Genomic DNA, 21,250 nt, shown 5'->3' with positions numbered 1-21,250 from the left:
TCCTTCAGGCTTGGGGCCATGTAACCTATAGCCTATAACTTGCGCTATGCCCGCTAAGTGATAATCCAGCTGGTGAACAGTTGAAGTGCTCTTCTCTGTTCATTTGACTGGCAAACTGTCCTTTCTTCTCAGGGAGTTACTGCTTAGTTGAGCTACCCCCTTTAACCCAGTCTGAACCACTCTGTACCACTGAACTGTACCACTTGAGTGTGCTAAAACACCGTACTAGTTGGCTATGACTTTCAGGAAACACTTTTGACCAAGTGGTAAACAGTGTTGAGTCTGTTGTTGGGTGGATGTAAAGGCTATTAAGTTGGTAGTAGTATCAAGAGTGGGAGCCTACCCCTAGCTGCAAGCCGAATCTGACCTAGCCAGGCCAACTCCACAACCAGAGGGCTCAAACTGGTGCAATGGCTCTAACGCTACTGCCTTTCCCTGTTTCACTACAGTAGTACCAGGTTTTGGGGGCTCTGTGGTAGTGTTACACCTTGAATTGGCAAGTTTAGACAGCTTTGAGCTTTTATGAGTAGGTTTGCCAGAGAGGCTTTGGGTGAGGCTGGCAGAAGGGCTGCAAAGAAATGGCACAGAGATGGTGAAATGGCAAGCCTTTCCCCCCTGCTGCTTTGTACCTTGGAAGTCTGAAAGCCTAGTCCTGTTAATATTGCTGCACTGCCCACTGTACATGTGGTACATTTAGTGTTGGCCACGAACCATAGGTCCTGCATGTCTCAGGCTGTGGGAGTTCAAGCCTCTTCCCCTGGAAACCGACTGCCCGGTCTGCTCCAGGACTTGTGATATCACTGCCCACATCAATAAATGAGGTAAGAATACGCAAACTATTTGTGCATATTAACTTTGGTCTCTGCCTAATGCTAGAGACTATATGAGATAGGGTTGCCCAGAAGGGCGAGAGTACTGGAGGGTGGGGGGGGGGGGAATAGAGAACTTATGGAAGATTGTAACCCAGGGTAAAACTCTGTATTAAATAATCAAATTGCATTGTGTAATATCTCGTTAACGAGACCGGAGGTTGATCGACTTTTTGACTCCGTGAAGACTTTATGGACCTGCCAATCGCGACTTGTAATTAATATTAGAAGATTCTCTTCACATCTTTAATCGTGAGGAGAGAACGGAATACCGCTTATCAATTGCCTTTATCACTATTGAGGACCTCACAAGGGTGTTCATATTTTGGACCATGATAACCGGACCGGGGACAGCATTTCTTCTTACATACTTTTATTCCTTGCCTTGAAAAAGTCTCTGTGAGACGAAACACGTGTCGGCGGTGTGAGCTGTGAAGTTGTTATATGAATATGGATTTGCAATAAAAAGAGTTGGAAGAATACGATTTGGCTTGGATCTTTAAATTTGGAGTAGTGTGAAAATTTTATGGACAATATAGACCTATGAACTTTGTGCTATTTGGAGAATCTATGGACACTACATACTTACTTTTGTGGACCAATGTATGATATGCTCATTGGTTTTTGACAAAATCTAAATACATATCTAGGATTTCCTAGAATATATATACTAATTCAACAGTTGGTGGAGTGCTGTGTGTCTCTCTCCTTGTGACATGCATTTCCGGAGAGGCGGAGAGCGAGGTTAAGGCAAGAAGGCTAACGCCTCTCTCCGCCACTTCCTTGTGAATATCCCCCTATGTTGATTTTTGGAAAGCAATAGTGCTATGTTTCTTCTTTAAAGATTTAACAGAGAAATTAAAACATTTTATTCACCTCTGTCTATATATTTCTACATAAAACAAGTACACTTCCATATGGATCTGCATGACTGCACTTTTGAGTTGTAGTTAGATAATTCAGGAGATATGTCATTATGTGGCCTAGCCTGGCATGGGTGATGACATTTGTAAATATCTGCTCTAAGTATTGTGGAGCCTGTATATTCTATGTATAAATAAATTATAAATTATAACTATATTTTTTTCATTTGTAAGGTTTTTGTAGTTTAAGTTGGTTTTGTAGAGCAATGATAAATAATTGTTTCCTATCTTTTTGGTTTTTTTCATGATACAGAATTAAGGCACACTCTTTATGATTGACCATTATAGGTCACCCATCACTTTTATCTGTGTCTCAATGTGTGCCCTAAACATTCACTTCTAGAGACACCGCCGTATATTAGTGTTTCTAAACTTAAGTGACTCAACTCTCACTTATTACTATACCCTACCAGTCTTCCTTTCATGAGCTCAATCTCAGTACAGTTTTACGTAATCCTCCCAAAACCCAGTAAAGCCCAAAACAGGAAGAGGTAAGCTACATTTTTATTTTGTGATTTCCTTAATATTCTACTAAGATTCAGGATTCTACATTACATTATGGTCCATTGCCAGTACTGCCTGTTTTTTTTACGACTCTTTGGGCTCTTTGGGCTCTGCACTCACGAGTTTACATTCTACATAAGTACTGATTTCAGATATTGCCAGAACTTTACAAGTGACATTTAGCATCTCTCGTGTTATTACCAATAATAGTAACACTAACACTAATAGTTAAAATAATGATAATAATTCAAATAATATTAATGATATATATTTTCTGAGAGTCCTAGTATTCTAAGAACCACTGAAAATAGAATGTATCTGCACAATTGCACAAAAACGTTAAAACTAAAAAAAAGTATGGATTAAAATGTATTGGGTCAAGTTTCAATTTAAAAAAAATGTGATGATAAAATGTATTTTTCTTTTTGTGCATTATTAATGCATTTATATAGCTGCCACTGCTGTAGAGATACACATTTGCCATGTACATTTTTGACACCTTGCATCTGCTCAGCAGTCATGCCGCAGACACAACCTATCATTTACCAATAACAATCAGCTGAATATTTAGTAAATTTATTGATGCCACATGCACTTGTCAACTTCTTTAGATTTCAGGATTACATTTCAAATGCATCTCCACAAGATATGGCATAGTTATTTAATTGTCAAAATTGATTTCCTGTAAAATTGCCAAATAGAAAATTGTAGGTTCGGTAACACTGATGAACGTGTTAGATGTTGCATAATAAACTGGTATTCTTTTCGTTTGCTGTAGAAAGCAAATACATTTCCACGGAAAGCACACAGTTCCTATTCAGTTTCTTTTAAGGAGTTGGTGTTTCGAAACATTTTGTGGGGATTGCACTAAGCATTTCATTAAAACATTTTGCTACTAATACTCCTCTAGATATTTTTAAAATGCTAAATACTGCAATCCAGGTAAAATATAAACTGCAACAAAGCGAAGGGCTTCTTTTTATTTGTTAAATAATGTATTTGTTGAGATTTGAACAACAATAACAAAATAAGTGACATTTGTAATGAGAGTGAGATTAATACAATTACAATTTTTGCAAATATGCGATAATAACATATGTAATGTAAGAACGTTTTGTCATTTATAATATATTATAATATATTACATTGAAAAATCTGTGAGCATTTAGAGAAATATACTTCCAAAAACCTGTAACATGTGTTAAAGAACTATTTTAATTCGAGCAGGACCAGCATAAAGGAGAAGCCGATGAATCACATTTGGAAACAAATTCTGGAGTTGCAGGACCTCTAGTATACATTTAAAAAAAGGGATTGTGATACCAGCAGCTGTAGAGGTAGTGAACATCTTAAGCCAAACCTTGTCCCAGGATCATGTTGAAAATGAAACCAATAAATCAAATCCTGGTACTGCCATGTGGCTGCGGTCCGACCACCTGTCCTCCCTATTATGAGTGTGGTGGTGGGACTGCTACAAAACCACCGCCTCCTCTGGGACCAATGACTCCGCTGTGACTGCGGGCTTCTAAGGGTCTGAACATGCTGGCGGTGTCGATACTGGCATCACAGAGCATATTTGAACCTGCATTTTCACTGCGCATTTCATGGTACGGACCCTGCCATGAAAATAATGGTGACAATGTAGGGCTCCAAGCCTAATCTGGCCATGGGGGTGCCATCTGGAATTACACCTTCTGTCTTGTATCAATCAATCAATCAATCAGGGAATTGTGTAGCTCAGTGTTTCCCAAACTGGGGTCCGCGGACCCCCAGGGGTCCGTGACACATTCCCAGGGGGTCCGTAGGCAACAGTTTTCAAAGCTTAAAAGCACAGAAAAGTTTCTTGTATAATTAGCAGCTTTCCAACAACAATAACAGTGTCAAGATAATGCCAGTGATTATTGTACCTGCTGGATCGTGAGGAGAGTTTTGTTCAGTGGCAGCTTTGATTTAAATAGTGCAGCACAGAGGGTTAATGTGCCTACTGCAAAGAATGTGTCCCATGCATTTTAAAAAGCAGTATTTTAGGTTCATGGTTACTGCTTTTGTCACAGAGATTCTTTAGTTACTGTGCACTTTATAAGTGACAATCGTAATGTAGCAGAGGGACCTATAAGCTGTCATCAAAGAGCTGCTTGCAAACTGCATGGTACCAGTTAGTAACTTAAGTTTTTTCCCAGTTATTCATTATCCTTATGCTGCTAAAAAGATGTATTTGGTCTGAGTTTGTGCTTTTCCAGACCAAGCACTCTTTAAACATTTTATATACACACTGATTTACATGTATGATTCAATGTCTCTATATGTGTGTGATGTAAAGTGCTCTGACATCCTACAATGGTATGAGAAATACTATGAAACAAATGAAATACATGTGACAGAGGGGCTATTACTTCAATATAAAATACTGAGGGCCAGATGTACGATCCGTTTTTATATGCGCAAACGGGTTCGCAAACCCGTTTGCGCATGCAAAAACCTATAGAGCCATGTACATTGCCTATTTTGCGACTCGCAATTTGTTTGCGACTCGCTAAATAGGTTTTGCAACTAGCTACTTGGAAGGGGCATTCCCTTCCAAATAGCGAGTCTCAAAACCATGTACAAATGTTTTGTGGTCGCAAAACACTCGCAATTACCACCTACTTCAAGTAGATGGTAATGCATTCGCAAATGGGAAGGGATCCCCAGGGGACCCCTTCCCCTTTGTAAATGCATGCAAAATATTTTTTTAAGGGCAGGCAGTGGCCAAGGGACCTCTGCCTGCCCTTGGAAAAGGAAACAAAAACGTTTCATTTTCTTGTTTTTTAATGCATTGTAAACGGGCTGCATTTTTTAAAAAAACTGCTTTATTTAAAAGCAGTCCCAGACATGGTGGCCTGCAGAGCCCAGCAGGCCACCATACCTGGCTGGGCTGGCATTCCCAATGGGTTCGCAAATTGCGAGAGGCTCATTAATATTAATGAACCTCGCAATTTGCGACCCCATTGTGAATCCCAAACAGTGTTAAACACACTGTTGTACATTTCATTTAGTGACTCGCAATTTGCCACTCGCAATGTGTCGCCAATTGCGAGGTGCTAAATGAAATGGTCGTACATCTGGCCCCAAAATCCTTAGAACTTTGAGTATTTGTTTTATGTGCAAACGTGTGATTTTTTTTCGAATTACTGTTTTAATATTTGAAATTTAACTCATACAATTTTTGGGGGGTCTCCGGATTCCAGTGGTGACTCAATGGGGGTCCTCAGGAGTCAAAAGCTTGCTCCACACCAGAGAGGATCTCAAGGCCCTGTGGGGGAGGAGAAGCATCTCCGGTCAGTCGAAGAGCCAGGTCTTGAGGGTCTCCCTGAAGATGTGCAGAGTGGGTGCGTGTCTGATGTTGATCTGGAGCTTGTTCCACGTCTTTGACTGACGTAGACAAAGGCTCTTCCACCTGTTCTGGCTCTGCGGATGAGCAGGGGTTAGGCGAGGGCGGTGGAAAGGAGGTTTCTCTTGGGCATGTGTAAGGTGATTCTTTCATTGAAGTATTAGGATCTGATTTTGTGGATGCATTTGTATTTGTGGGTGAGTACCTTGAAAGTTACTCTCTTCTCGATGGGGAGCAAGTGGAGGACTCGCAGGTGTGGGGTGATGTATTTGTGTCAGGGGACGCCAAGGACTAGTCTGGCTACCGTGTTCTGTATGGTCTGGAGCTTGCGGGCAGGGATTTGTTGATCCCGGCGTAGAGGGCATTCCCGTAGTCTAATCTGTTTGTTATGATTGTGTGGGTGACGACCTTTCATTATTCGGGGGATCCATTTGAAGGTCTTGCAAAGGATGCAGAAGTTGTTGAAGCAGGTGGAGGCGACGGCATTGATCTTTTGGGTCATGGAGAGGGAGGAGTCGAGTATGCTGCAGAGGTTCTGGGTGTGGTCTGTGGGTGTGGGAGGGCTGCCGAGGGCAGTGGGCCACCAGGTGTTGTCCCATGCAGAAGGAGAGGGTCCAAGGATGAGGACTTATGTCTTCTCCAAGTTGAGCTTCAGGCACCTGCTGCTCATTCAAGTTGTGATGTCCTCCATTCCTTTCTGAAAGTTGAGTCTGGAGGTGAGTGGGTCCTTGGTGAGGGAGAGGATGAGCTGGATGTCGTCATCATAGAATAATATGCTGATTCCCTGCTGTCTGACGATGGCGGTGAGTGTGGCCATGTAGATATTGAAGAGAGCGGGGCTGAGCAATGATCCTTTTTATTTTTTCGTCCTCATGTCACCGCCGATTGGCACCAATCAACACGCCCTTCGTGAGTGCCCAAGATCGGCTATAAATCTATCATATTTGCAGGTTAAATCTGATTGAGTGATGATCCTTTAGGTACCTCGCAGCTGGTCTCTGTGGGTTTGGAGAGAAAGGGAGGAAGTCTGATTCTTTGGGTTCTGCCGATGAGGAATGGGCCGGTGTTTTTGAGTTCCGTCGGATCTTTTGAGGGCTTTTTGAGGAGGGGCCTGACTTCTGCTAGTTTCCAGTTGTCAGGAAATGTGCCGGCTTCGAGGGAGGGTTGATGGTGCGTCGTAGCTCCCGTGCGATAGTGGCGGTAGCTCTGTGGAAGATGTGCGGAGGACAGGGGTATGTGGGGGCTCCTGAGTGAGTGCCTTTCATGGTTGATGCGGTGTCTTCGGTGGTGACTGGGGTCCAGGAGGAGATGGTAGACTGACATTCGTTGCTGGGGGACAGAGTGGGTTTTGTGTCTGATGTCTGAATGTCGAAGTTATTGTAAAGGGATCTTAATTTCAGGTGGAAGTCAGAGCCGAGTTTGTTGCAGAGGTTCTGGGAGGGTGTGGCGTCCATGGCTTTGCTGGGCGGCTTAGTGATGTAGAAGAGTTCCTTGGAGTTGCTGGTGTTGGTGTGGATTTTGTTACACATGAAGGTCCTCTTTGTTTATCTGATGAGTTGGTGGTATTCTGTCATGGTGTTCTTGTAAGTGGAGTGGACTTCCGAAGTTTTGCTCCTTCTCAAGTTCTTCACAAGACATCCACAGGTGAGTCTGGCTTGATTGAGGTTGGTGGGTACCCAAGAGGCCTTCCTGGGTCGCTGTGGAGGGGGAACAAACTAATCTGCGCAGCTGGTGATCCTCTGGTGAAGTTCTTTGGCTGCAGAGTTGGCATTGGTCATGGTGGAGGGGCTTCATGATTTAGGGTGGAGTTGAGGTGCTCCTCTGTAATTTTGCTCGAGTTCATTGGCAGTGGGTGGGGTGCCGCTTTGGGTGCAGTGGGTTTTTTGACGTGAAATTGAACGCAGTAGTGGTCCATCCAGATGGGTTGTGTGGTGTGGCTGGAGGGGTCACTCTTTCCGCCTGTGAAGACGAGGTTGAGGGTGTGTCCTGCCTTGTGGGTGGGGGCGGTGATGAGTTGTTGCAGGCTGAGGTTGGTGAGGTTGTCCAGGAGGGTGGCGGATTTGGGCTAGCTGAGGTTGTCGAGGTGGAAGTTGAGGTCTCCGATGAGAATGTAATCCATGCAGGTGATGGCATGCGGTGTGATGGGGTTGTCGAATTCGGTTCGAGGTCCAGGAGGTCTGTAGGCAAGGGTGCCTTGTAAGGTTGTTCTGGAGCTGGTCTGGATCTGGAAATGGAGGTGTTTTGTGGTGGACAGGAGTCGCTCATGCTGGAGGTGGCGAGTCAAAGGGAGCACTTGTGTGCGATGGTGAGTGCTCCTCCTAGGCTGTCCTTCCTCTGGATCTTTTATTTATTGTGAATGGCGGTGGCAATTTCGGAGGCAGAGGTGGCGTTGGTCCATATTTCCGTGAAGAAGGGAACGGCTGGTGAGAGGGTGTCAAGAAGGTCCTAGATTTCTACTGCATGGCCGTGGCGGTGTGGAGGGTGGAGAAAGTTTGTCGGCAGTGTCAGTAGGAGAACTGCCCATGGGTGGTGGCCAGCGTAGAGAGGTGGCAATTGTTGTTCCTCCTGGGGTTGAGTGCGAGGAGGACAGCAGAGTCATAGCAGTGGGTGGTCGGAGAACTAGGGTCCTTGGCGCTGGTCGGGTCACGGACAGGCACAGGTAGGCTAGCTTTAGTGTGCTTTTGGTGCGCCATTGGTGTGGCCACACAGCAGTCACCATTAAATAAGGAAGGGAGGAGGAAAGCGCAGCCGGGAGATAGGAGCAGGCACCGGCATGGTGGAGGGGCCGCAGGGGGAGCAGCAGCGGGGAAGAGCACGGCAAAAACAGGCACGTTGGACACAGACAAGGGCACAAACAACAGGCAAAATAAACAGAGGCACAAAGTTACAAGAAAAAGACAAACAAAAGATAGAAACGGGCACAAACGCAAGACAGACAGCAGCTGGCAAGCAGAAGAACAAGGCTGTCCCACTAGACCACCAGGGATGAGGTGCAGGAAGAAGCCTGAGGGTAGAGGAGGGCTTTCAATACCTACCTGCATAGGGCAGTGGCACCGGCACAACAGTGGAGCTTCTGGGGAAGAGAGCAGGTCTCATGGTGTGGCATCCATGACATGGTGCATTCCAGATCGTGCAGATATATGCTGGAGGCTCTTTCACAGTAGCGGTTTGCTTGTTAGGCTTTCCTATGTGCCTAACATACAGCCGATGTGAGATTACCACAGCGTCACCTGCCCGCCCTGAATTAAACTTGCAATTCAGTGGGGTGTTCACCACAGACTTGGCAGTCTTCCTGGGAGTGCAGTGGTGGCGGTCCCAGCGGAAAATCACAGAACTCGTAATAAGGCCCATGTCATACCAAAGTGAGGTATGCAAAAAACATTGTTGAGAATTAAGATTACCAGAAAATATTGCATGAAGTAAATGTTGTGAGTATTCAAAAATGGGGCTTTTGGATATGAAAGTACAGCTAGACAGATAAATAATATCTTTAAAAGAAAAGCCATTTAGTAAATATTCTTCCAAAATAATCCAATGTAAAGTAGAGTGAGTCTGAAAATTGCTACTCATAACATAAAATTGTTGATTAAAAAAAGGAGTGGTAAAGCCTAAAGTCTGGAAATCACACACCACCTTCACATTCTGGGCGCTTGAGTTTAGAGAGGGCAAAACATGGGTGCTTATTACTCTAAAGGAATTTTGCATAATCAGAATCAATGTGCCCGATTCACAGAACTAACTTAAGACAAAATCCTAAACTTACTGCCATTTTGGTATTCACAGAAGGCACTTACTCATTTTGGTATTCACAGAAGGCACTTACTCATTTCGGTATTCACAGAAGTTAGGAGTCCTAACTTTAGGACTCCTAAATGCTTTCTGTGAATACCGAAAGTCTTAAAGTTAGGATTTTTCTCAATTTAGTAGTAGTAAAGTTAGGGCACCCAAGAGGTGTCCCAATAGTCCTGGGGCCTCATTTATGAAATTGATACATCGCTGCGTGAAGACAGCGATGCGTCACTTTTCACTGCGCACTCCTTGCTACACCAATGATGCGTCTTATTTAATGTATGACGCATCATGTCGCAAGGACTTACAGATATGTCAGTATTTCTGACGCATCTGTAAAGGCAAAAGTGACGCATTGCTGGAGTGTGTCACAAAAGTGACGCAACTCCAGCAATGCTTCCTTTCACATGGGGAAAGCCCCATGTGAAAGGGCTTGCGTCAGTCTTACGCCTGCTGTGAGGCAGGCGCAAGATTTTGACGCAACAGCATCCTAAAAGTGACGCAGTGAAATCTCATAGATTTCAGTGCGTCACTATTACGAGGCTTTTTGCGGGGGAACGCCCCCTCTGCATACATTATACCTGACGCAGGTATAATGTGGCGCAGGGGTTTAAAAAGTGACGCATCTACCTAGATGCGTCACTTTTTAAATATGGCGCAACAAGGTGCATTTTGTACGCTGCTGGTGCGTCACAAAAAGTGACGCACCGGCTGCGAAAAACTGACGCAAGGCCTCATAAATAAGGGCCCTGGACCCTTGGTTCTGGTGCTAAAGTTGCCTAGATGTCCTATTTCCAAAACTGAGGACTTAGCCAAAATTTGGCCCAAAAGTGCTCTGGGAGCCAGGAGAAGTCTGGGGCAACGCTTCTCGCCTCTCCGCCCAAGGTGCATCTTCTCCACAGCAACAAATATGTTTCAGCGGTCCTTCATCAAAGGGGTATCCAACCTTGTGGAACTGTCTTCAGCTACAGCCCTCTGCCTTGTGCCACTGGAGAATTCTGACTTCCATTTCGACGACTATGTCCAAAATTAAAAATCCTTACATGGCTTTGATCCAAGGACATCTGATGACAAAGTTCACTCCTCTGACACTCCTGCCGCCTTGCCCCATTTAACTTCTAAATTCACAGACATTTTACTTCAAGAATTTTTCTAACTCTGAAGCAAAGCGCTGACCGGAGCCAATCCACTTGTGGTATCCAAACCGTGCTCCATCCTGGTCAGCTTCAACATTTAACTTTGACCCATTCTCGCACGACCAGAAGTCCGTGGTTGGCGCTTTGATCTTGTAAGTATTAGATTTGAGTAAAAACTTTAAAAATCCATATTTCTGGTTCTACTGATTTGGATTTTGTCATTTTGTTGTCAAATATTTTATTAAAGTTACTCTGCTTTTGTAAATTGGTTTGACATTTTTCATGTTTTTGCTGTTTATGTGCTGCATAAATTATTTACACATTTCCTCTAAGTTAAGCCTGACTGCTTTTTGTGCCAAGTGGCCCAGGGTTAAGCACAGTTTAATTTAGTGACATTTTGTGGTTCACCGTGCAAGGGATTGTATCTGTTGCTTCACCAGAGGTCAACCAACAATCCAATTTCTCAAACTGCATACATCAACCGTCAAAGAAGGAGGCAACTTCCCCTATTTTTCCTTTCCCAAAAGATTTGTCTTTTGGGCCAGAGCAATCATCCCTTGCAGAAGGCAGTTTATTTGCCAGACAGACTGGGCCTGCCGACTTCTCGAGCAGGAAGTTCCAATCTTTGTTAGCTCCATGCCTGGGTACTATTCTCCTCCAAACGATTGCCCACAAATTCGGTCTGGCCTGGTAGGACCTATTTCTGATAGAGGAAAATTGCCTCCATCTGCAGTTTAGCAGTTTAGTTTCACCAAGGATCGCCTTGGCAATAGATTTCCTAGCAGTACCTTGGTATCAGGGGCTACTCTACATATTCCCTTCCTTTTCCCTCAATTCCAAGGTTTTGAGGAAGATGCAGGAGGGCAGTGCAGAAGTCCTCTTAGTGGAGCCAGAATGGTCGAGGAGACCATGGTTTTCCTTTTTGTTGAGGATGGAGGTTCATCCTCATTCTCATTGGGATTAATCAATATTTCTCCCTCTGCTGAGAACCCCACCTCTCAAACCAGACTTCCATAGGCACCTCAATCTAGGGGTCTGGCACTTGAAAGGTTAAACCTTTTTGTCCAGGAGTGTTCAGCTGAAATAGGAGAAAGCACCAACTATTAAGGAAACCTGTCACCTTGAAATCGTACAACCATCATTGGAAAAACGTAGAGTCCTGGTGTAGAGGCAGAGGGCTTTCCACTGAATTTAGCAAGCCAATCCAAGTTTGGATGCCTTAGTGATGGCTTCAAATTGGGTTTACTAGGTTTCTACAATCAGATTCCAGTGGTGGCAATTCAAGCTTTCAGCTAGCATGCCATCAGTGGCTCCTTTGGCCCCAAGCATTCTTTGAAAGGTTTTTCTTCAGCGGCCTATAACTTATTGTCAGGTTTCTTCTTGGGCTCTCTCCTTGGTGTTGCATGCAGCAATGATTGCATTTTTTGAGCCATTGCAATCAGTGGATCTAAAATTACTTCGAGTACTTTACATACTGGCCACCTGCCCAGTGAGTAGGAGTGTGATGATTAGGGTTTTATTAGTTTCTCCTCCTTTTTTAAGGTTATGCCATGATAAGGGTATTCTTAGACCTAATCCCATTTTCCTTCCTAAAGTTCCCTCTAAATTTCATTGTGAGAAGAATATTGGGGCATATTATCAAGGGGGTTTATCTCCGCTTTTTTGGCTTTAAAAGCCAAGAAAGCGGAGATAAAATGATCTCCCTATTACCAAGCTGTCGCTAACACCAGTTAGCGACAGCTAGTAGGAGATACCGACCATCTTGGGCCCCACTTTGCATGTCAGTGATATTTATCACTAATGAGATGCAAAGTGGGCGTGCCAAGATGTTAGAGACTGAAAACAGTCGCTAACATCGCTATCTCCTATTACCAACTTTTGGAGATATTTGCGCTAAGCGGGAATATCTCCAAAAGCTAACACCTGCCCTGAGCAGTTCTTAGCCATGTTATCCAATGGGAGGTGGATAACATGGCTAAGAGCATTTGCTCGATAATGCATGAATATCGCTGACTTTTCAGCGATATTCATGCATTTCGGCCGTTTTTTATCGCATTTGCGATAAACCTTGTTAATAGCAAGGTTTATCTGCGATAAAAATCGCCGATGTGCGGCGATAATTTTTGTCTCTAAACAAGTTAGAGACAAAAATTATCGCTAGTTGTTGGTAATATGCCCCATTGTTCTTCCATTTTTTTATTCCAACCTTTTATCCTTGGAAGAGGACAGTCACATATGATTGAAGTTCTTAGAGCCATACATTTACCTTATAGAACAAAACCATTCAAGAAAGATTTCTTCTTCCTCATTTATGGACTTTCACAGAAGGGTCTTCATCTTATATCTTCCACCATTTCAAGGGGGATAAAACTGGAAATTCTTAAAACATCTGAATTATCTAACATGGATCTTTCTTCTTCTATACAGGGTAAATCCAAGATGGGCATGGCTTTCTCATGAGCAATGTTCCCTAAATGGCATTTGTTGTTCTGCCACCTGGGGTTTCCACATACTTTTAGGTCTCATTATAGACTTTAGTTAGATGGGGGTGCATTTACAGAATTTGAAACTCATGTATTGCCTACTGTTCATTAACCCTGGGCAAAGCACTATACTATGCTCTTGTAGTTTGCGAAGTTTCTGCTACTTCGCACTACGCGAATTGCACGTAGCACAGTGCAAACACGAGTAGCGTAGTGCCGCTGTAATTTCTTGCATTGTCGCAGTCTCAGTGTCAAGTTGGCGACCGCGAGCAAGCAAAATGACATCCCGGCAAGACTTTTTCCTCGTTCGCGATCAGCAACTTCAAGTTGCCGATCGCGAGAGTGGAAAATAAACCTTCCGGCGAGATTCTCAATGTGGGGAGGTCAGGTTTCTCATTGCGAGTGGTTGCCTATGCTCGCGACCGCACGCGATGAGAAACTACCAGTCCGCGTTGAGAAAGTTGTCTCTCGAGTAAAAATCTACTCGAGCGGCAGAAAACTACAGCTCGCACTGTGGAAGATGCCGTTTTTAATGATTGCACAATGCCGGATGCTTTTCCGCACTGTGCAATCATTGAAAATAGCATTTTGCACAGTGCGAACAGGTTACTATGCATTTTGCGTAGTGCTCGGCGTAGCTCACATAGTGCGGAGTGCACTTTGCGTAGCTTCGCGTAGAGCTACTTCGCGAACTACTCCCAGCTCTACTATTCATAATCATATGGTTTAATTTAATTTTTCATTACAATTCACTGGTGATGCATAGAAAATTGGTGTTTGTTTTCTGCTTTCTTATTTGGAATCAAACCTGAGATAATGTAATCAATCACATTATGCTAGGTTATTGGCTCACTTGCTAAGAACTGGGACCTGAAGAGGGACCAGGAGGTAATAACCTGGATGCGGAGTGGTAATCTTCATTACTCTGAGTCTGGTCTTCCTGTCACAGTCCTGGTCTCCTCCCTCCTGTCCCATACTTTGAAGTGATTGATCACTTGTTGTTTATTTTTTTTCCTGGTTTAATTAAAGTTTGTGAAATCACGATGCGGCCAGTCCTAGTTCCACCTTTTCTGCCTGGTGAGTTTGATGGTCATCTTGGGGGAACTTTTTTTGTTGAGCTAGGTAATAGACTTCTGTCCTTTAGGAGAACTACTCCCTTGGTAAGGACTATGACAGAAATACCTGGACACAGAGTAATGAAAATTGCTAGTAAGTAACCAAATCATTACTCAGTGCAGATAGTATGACTTAGAACCCACTGGAGCACAAAGCAAGAGTTCTTGTTACAACATGACAATTACAGTCCCTGATTTGTCTGACTTAGAACTAAAAAAATCAAAAATACTTTATACGGTTTTCATAGTTTAGAAGAACTATAAAAGTACATATAAAAACATTAATTGTACAGTAAAATTATTATTAAAAAAGAAGAGCACATTCAATATACTTAAACATTTAGTACATTTGAATAAATAACTATCTCTTCACGGTTACAAAATTAGGAGTAAAATTTAAACAGTACAAATGCAAAATCAGTTTGGCAAATTCAAGTTCTTCTCAAGTTCATACTGCTGTCTAAACTGGACCTACATCTCAAAGTTGATTTCAGGAATCTGGCTACCTGATTTGATGAACCTCATCCTCTAAAAGTTGCAGTCGGAGAAATGCTGGGCGGCATCTACGTATATTCATTTGCTTTAATATTGGGATTAACCATCGTTTCCTTGGGCCATGTAAAATTTGCAAAATAAAACGACATGGATAGTTGTTTGGGTAGATGTATCATCACATGGACATAGGGATAAACTTCTTGTCCAGTCGTTTGTTCGGAGGAACGTGACATAATGGTGAAAAATATTCATCCTGAACCTAGTTAAAAGTAACCTTTCATAAGGGGTCAGATTAAAAGTAAGATAAGGTTGGATGAGCAAGGTTATTTGGACCATTATCGAGTGTTGTACATTCCTTTTTGTCACCTCATTGCTTAGACGCAACTGTTCTAAATGAGTCAAACAGGTTGACTTAAAAGATTTCCTGGACACTTCCGCAATCTCTAAGGGGTTGTGAAAATAGTCTGCCAGTCCTAGATCATAGAGAAAGTTCCTGACATGAGCAATCCATCCTATCTTTTACGATTTTTTGACCGAAAGACAATCCAGAATAAGGTTTTGGGAAAAGGATGTTTTTGTGGATGTCCATATTCGGTGCCACAGCAAGAGTGGCTGGATTGCTATCAGGTCTGTCAGGAATGGCAGGCCTAGCTCCATATGGCAAGAAAAGGTTGCAGAGCCCTGGGGTAGAGCAAGCAGGTATCTCAAGAAAGAGTTTTCCACTTTATGTATTGAGTCAACCTTCCGTAGCCTCATACCCCTGCCCCGTAGATTGCAGTGGCTATGCATTTTGTCTTGTAAATATATATTATTCAGTTGGGGGCCACTTCCCCAGTCTATGTGAAAAACTAGTTAGGGCCACAGTTGCTCTAGTGAAAAGCAATTTCCTTGTATCGATGGCCTGTTTCCATGACTGTTTGTTATCTATAACAATACCCAGGTAGGGATACGTTTTCACGCTTTCCAGCTTGATGCTGTCTAAGAATATTGGTTTAGACCTATATGGAGTACTGCCTAGAGTCATGACAAACGTTTTCTTAATATTAATTTTTAAATCCAAATCGGCCATGAACATGTGGTATCTAGCGAGGCATGCTGGAGTTCCAGGGGGGGTACGTGCTAAAATGCCTGCGTCGTCCGCGTAGAGCAGGGCAGGTATAGGGCGTTTCTTGATTTGTTGTAGGTCCAGGCACCCTTTCACCATGGCTTGCTCAAGGCCATTGGTGTAGAGGGTAAAGAGGAAGGGTGCCAGAACACAACCCTGCCGTACTCCCCGCCGCACTTCGAACAACGCAGGCAGCTGTCCACCCATACCATACCTAACTCGGGCACTTGCCCCAGAATAAAGTTCGCGTATAATGTTTACTATGCCTGATTCTACCCCCATTGTCTGCATAATAGTCCATAGCTTACTATGACTAACACAGTCAAATGCTGCCGATAGATCAACATATTCCAGGTGCAAAGACCCGCCCTTTGCAGACACATATTTCCCCGCTAGGAGTATTAGGTTTAAGACCTGGTCGTGGTGCCTAGGCCATCAAGGAAACCAAATTGGAGTTCCATTAGGACCGTATTTTCTTCTGCCCATAGGTGGAGTCGCTCTAGGATAATTAGGCCCGCCACCTTACCTAACGAGTCCAACAATGATATTGGGCGATAACATGAGAGGGATTGCCTGTCACCCTTTTTAAAAATTGGAACTAGAATGCTAGCGGACCATGTGTTAAGCAATCCCACCATACATGATGGTTTCAATACGCTGGTTAGAATAGGGGCCTAGAGCTCCAGGTTATGTTTATATAAATCTACGGGAACGCCATCTGGGCCTGGAGCTTTGCTGCACCTACTTGCTAATAATGCTGTCTCTACTTCCTCTAACGTGATATCAAGTTGTATTGGGAAGGGGGTAGGGTTGAGATTAAAGACACTTCCCCCGTTCTCAGCCATTAGAGAAAGCTCTTCATCATGGGGTAGATCAAAGATTGGAGCAAAATGGTTAATCCATGTTTGTTGGTCAATTGCTACTTCCACTTTGGGGTTGCTAATATTGTCCGCTAAAAAGGGTGACTTGACTATGGCCCAAAAGGTAATATTGTCCTTTATGGCACAGCTTTTACCGGTTTCTTCCCACAACTCATCTTTCAATTCCTTTTTCCTTTGTTTTAATACACTATTGTATTCTCTCCTAAGGTTTGAGATTTCATTTTTATCTCTATCCGATCATTGGAGGGCCAATTTCAGTTTGGAATGTGCTTTAGTACACAGTGTGTTAAACCATCCGTTCACTTTTGCGATTTTCAGTCTTACATTGGACGTGAGGGCTTCCTTTACCGATTGGGTGATTAACTGGAAATTTTCCAAAATCGCCTGATGTTCAGTAGTATCATCTAGGCATTTTTCAATGGCTCCGAGAGAATTCATCACTATCTTGGTTGTAATTTGTAATGGGTCTATTTTTCCCCATTTAAGTGTGTAGCCATTTAGCCATTTAGTCTGTCAAGAGACAGATTAGCCTGACCAAGAAAATCCAGTGAGTTCCCTCTATCTGCAGTTAATGGCAAAGATAGTGTGACGCTGTTGGGGTAATGATCGCATATTGCGATACCAGGCGTTACAAACTTGCATAATCGGGACGAGGAAGCTGTAGTAGCTAATTTGTAATCAATGATACTAGAGGATCCTCTCCCGTTATAGGATAGGATAGGATGTAAATTTATAGAGCGAAAATTGCTGCCCGGAGGCGTCCAAGCGCTAGGAATACCGAAGTCCAACCATGAGGAACACAGGGGGAAGGGAGAGGAAGTTTAGACTGGGTGAAATAGGAAGGTTTTTAATTGTTTACGGAAGGCCGTAAGGTTGGGGTTGGATCTTAAGTACAATGGAAGGGCATTCCAGGTTATAAGTATTTGTTAGTGGAATTGGGAGATGTACAAGCTCATTTGCTAGGCCCATTTCCAGTTAAAACATTTTCTCATTTAGGGAATTTCCCATCGGGGTGCTAAGGAAATGAGTGAGTGAGGAATGATTTTCGTCCTCAAGGCCACATATTTCATCAGTACTATGTCCACAAACGTATTGATTAAAATCCCCGCCCCATAATATACCCAGGTCCTTCCTTACTTTTCTTTTTAAATCTACCAGGCTATTGTAGATCTCAGTTATTACACTTATAATCTCTCCCTAGCTGAGGTTATTGTAAAAATTAACAAGGGCAGTGGGATTGGTTTTGTCTATGTTTAAGGTAATGGTTTGGTAATTTGTTGCTAGCTTAATTATGTCAATTTTAAGTGACTTGATGGTGTTGGAGACAAAAATGACCAAACCGCCCTTTGCTCTACCGGAATTCGAGGGCAGAGCCATAGAATAGAAACTTTTATAACCTTCTATATGGATCGGCGTAGTCACCCAAGTCTCCTGAATACATATAATATTGAATTTACTAATAACATTAGTCCAGATTTCTTTATTTATTTTGGTTTTCAGGCCTGTGACATTCCAGAAAAGTAAGCTTAGTACGGCCCTGTCAAAATGTTCCATTTTGGAAAGCCCTTGTGGGGTCGCGCTGGCGCTAGCTGCAGGTTCCTGTGTGATATTAGATTCTGCCATGACATCGTGGAATTGCTCAGTCTCTAGTCCCTGTAGAAACATATCATATGAGTCCCTTTTGGAGAGTCAATCTTGGTCTCCCAGTCCAGAAAGTATGCTAAATCGGTTTACTGTGGGAAACATCTGATAGGGGTCAGGTCTCTTGTAGAGCTCCAGATGTGTGGCTTACGATTTGGGGGGGGATAAAAGAAACCCAGCAGGAGTATGTTGATCTCACCACTAACGATGTGGTTTCTGCCCAATTCAAGGAGAATTCTTTTAACTAATATGGGTGATCCAAAATTGAGTACAATAGAATCACCGGGAAGAGATCTTACACCCGATCCCACCCACTGAACCCTTCTTGTCATTTTAAGTTCTCTAAATAAAGAGTCATCTAAGCCTGTTTTGAGACTGATCCAATGTAGGGCCTTATTTCTGAGTGTTTCCCACCACTCTAGTTCTAAAGGGGGCTTTTGTGGAATGTTTGCCAGCACTACTACATAAGGTGTTGCTGCCGGGGGAAGATCCAAAATTTCGTCCCGTCCTGGTTTTATCATAGTCTGAGGATCAGAGTTAAAAAAGGAAGACTGGTGTACACAAGACGGGTAGGCAAGGTTACCTGTTGGACTAGTGTCTGTTATAACCTCAACAGAATTATTATCTTTCCACAATCTGTGATTGGGGAGCTTTAGGTAACTGAGGTTTTGATATTATGTTGGAACTCTGATGTTTTATTGGGAGCCCGTGTGTGTTCCTAGGTCCTTCATGTGTTGGGCTTGGATTATTATGGGCAGAGTGGGTGTTTTTGTTAAGGAACCCTGGATGCTGGTCTGATTTCCATTTGGTCCAGCCTTATCCTAAGATACATGTCCAGCTTTTCCACCACTGTAAAAAGGGACTTAATGTCATTGTTAACACTTACCAAACCCTTATTATTTGCCCTTTGAGCATGTGTAGATGTTTTCCCTCGATGAAGTGCGTCAATTGCCGTTGAACCAAATTTTTCCACCATTTTTCCCATGGCGGGAAGGAGAGAGATAGGGGGTAAGTTTTTTAAATCACCGAGACTCCATTTTGTTTTTCTTCAGTGGGAGCAGAGTCACATGTTTCCATTTATCTAGAAATATGCCAGTTTTCAGGGAAGAATTCCAGATATACAGCAGCCCATCAACCAGAGAGGGTGCAAGCACTTTCCATAATTTAGGCAGGCATGGATCATCTGGGGCTCCAGAATGGCAATTCCGGATTTCCATTAGGGCATCCTGAGGCACAATAGGAGAGAATTCACACAGCCTAGGTAGCTCGCCCTGGCGAGGAGATATATCCTCTTTCACAGTGGCCTCAGGGGTTTGAAATGACTCATAGACCTTTACTATCTTGTCATTAAAATAGTTTGCAATCTATTCGCACAGGGCTGTGGATGGAGTTACTTCTACCTCCAGTGCCCGAGGTTTAAGAAAGGATTGAACAACCTTAAAAACTTCACTGCTCGACTGCTTAGCATTTCGAATGCTTGACACAATACCATTTCGTCTAGCTGATTTTAACTCCCATTGAAACACTTTTAAAGCCTCTTTGTAATTAGCTTTTAATTTTTCACAATATCCCAGTCTCCATTTGCGTTCCAACTTCTTGCACCTACTCTTGTGCTCCCTGAGGGCCTCAGAGAACCAAGGAGCAGTGGGCGATGACCTACTTGATTTCCCCACTCTTCCTGGTGCTACCGACTCCACCGCTGAAGCAATCCAATGATGTAACGAAATTGCATCAGTATCTGGATCGGCTGTGGAGAGGATTTGCCAGCAAAATGGGGTTGAGTATTGTTTCAGTTAAATTCTTCCAATTTCTTTTAAGCGTAAGGCGTGTTACTTTAACTTGCCCTGAGTTTGGTAGGGGTATAGAAAACGGGAGACTTAAAGAGATTCTATTGGCATTGTGCTGAATGCAGCCATTTATACGTGGTTTTATTGGTACTGTCTGTCTAGGGCTTAATAAGGGACCGGGAGATTAAGTTCCAGGGAGTTAGCCTTTATTTGTTCCTCTGCTGTGCTTATCTGGTTGTCTAAGGCCCCCATCGCCCCCGTTAGATAACTTAGCAATGTTTGTTGTGAATCCACAATTGCCCTCCCTCCACCATTTGGTTTATGGCTAACATGCTTCCTTTTTCCCATACTTATACTCTATACGTGTGGTCCTACTGTTAATAAGTGTAAAAAACAAAACGTGAGAACAAGAACTAAGGGAATTTTCTTGACCCGGCCCCAGAGCCCGGGCACGACTGCACGCGTCCCACGCTGCGGGAGTGATCGGTCGGTTTTGAGGGCCTCAGTCGCCTTGTGCGCTTGTCACTGTGGTGTGCGCCGCAAGGCCCCCTGGGAGTTGGAGTCTGGGGCCTCGAGAGTCACAAGCGCGCCACTTGCCACTCGTGCCTCTACCAGCAACCAGGTAAGAAACCCCACAAGGTCCGGTCAAAAAACACCACAGGGTTCAGGTTAGTCAGAGAAAATCCGGTGATAGTGTCCAGCAGCAGCCCGCGCTGCGGGAGTGAGTGGTCGGTTTTGAGGGCCTCAGTCGCTCTGTGCGCTCGTCACCCCCTGGAAGTTGGAGTCCGGGGCCTTGCGAGTCACAAGCGCACCACTCGCCACTCGTGCCTCTACCAGCAAGCAGGAAAGAAACCCCACAAGGTCCGGGCAAAAAAACCACAGGGTTCAGGTGAGTCAGAGAAAATCTGGTGATAGTGTCCAGCAGCAGCCCGCACTGCGGGAGTGAGCGTCGGTTTTGAGGGCCTCAGTGTCCCTGTGCGCTCGTCACTGTGGTGCGCGCCGCAAGGCCCCCTGGGGGTTGGAGTCCGGGGCCTCGCGAGTCACAAGCGCACCACTCGCCACTCGTGCCTCTACCAGCGAGCAGGAAAGAAACCCCACAAGGTCAGGGCAAAAAGCACCACAGGGTTCAGGTGAGTCAGAGAAAATCTGGTG

The sequence above is a fragment of the Lissotriton vulgaris genome, chromosome 3_1 (genome assembly GCF_964263255.1).
Source record: "Lissotriton vulgaris chromosome 3_1, aLisVul1.2, whole genome shotgun sequence".
NCBI lineage: Eukaryota > Metazoa > Chordata > Amphibia > Caudata > Salamandridae > Lissotriton > Lissotriton vulgaris.
The sequence above is the reverse complement of the archived record's forward strand: the minus strand, read 5'-3'. Positions refer to the sequence as shown.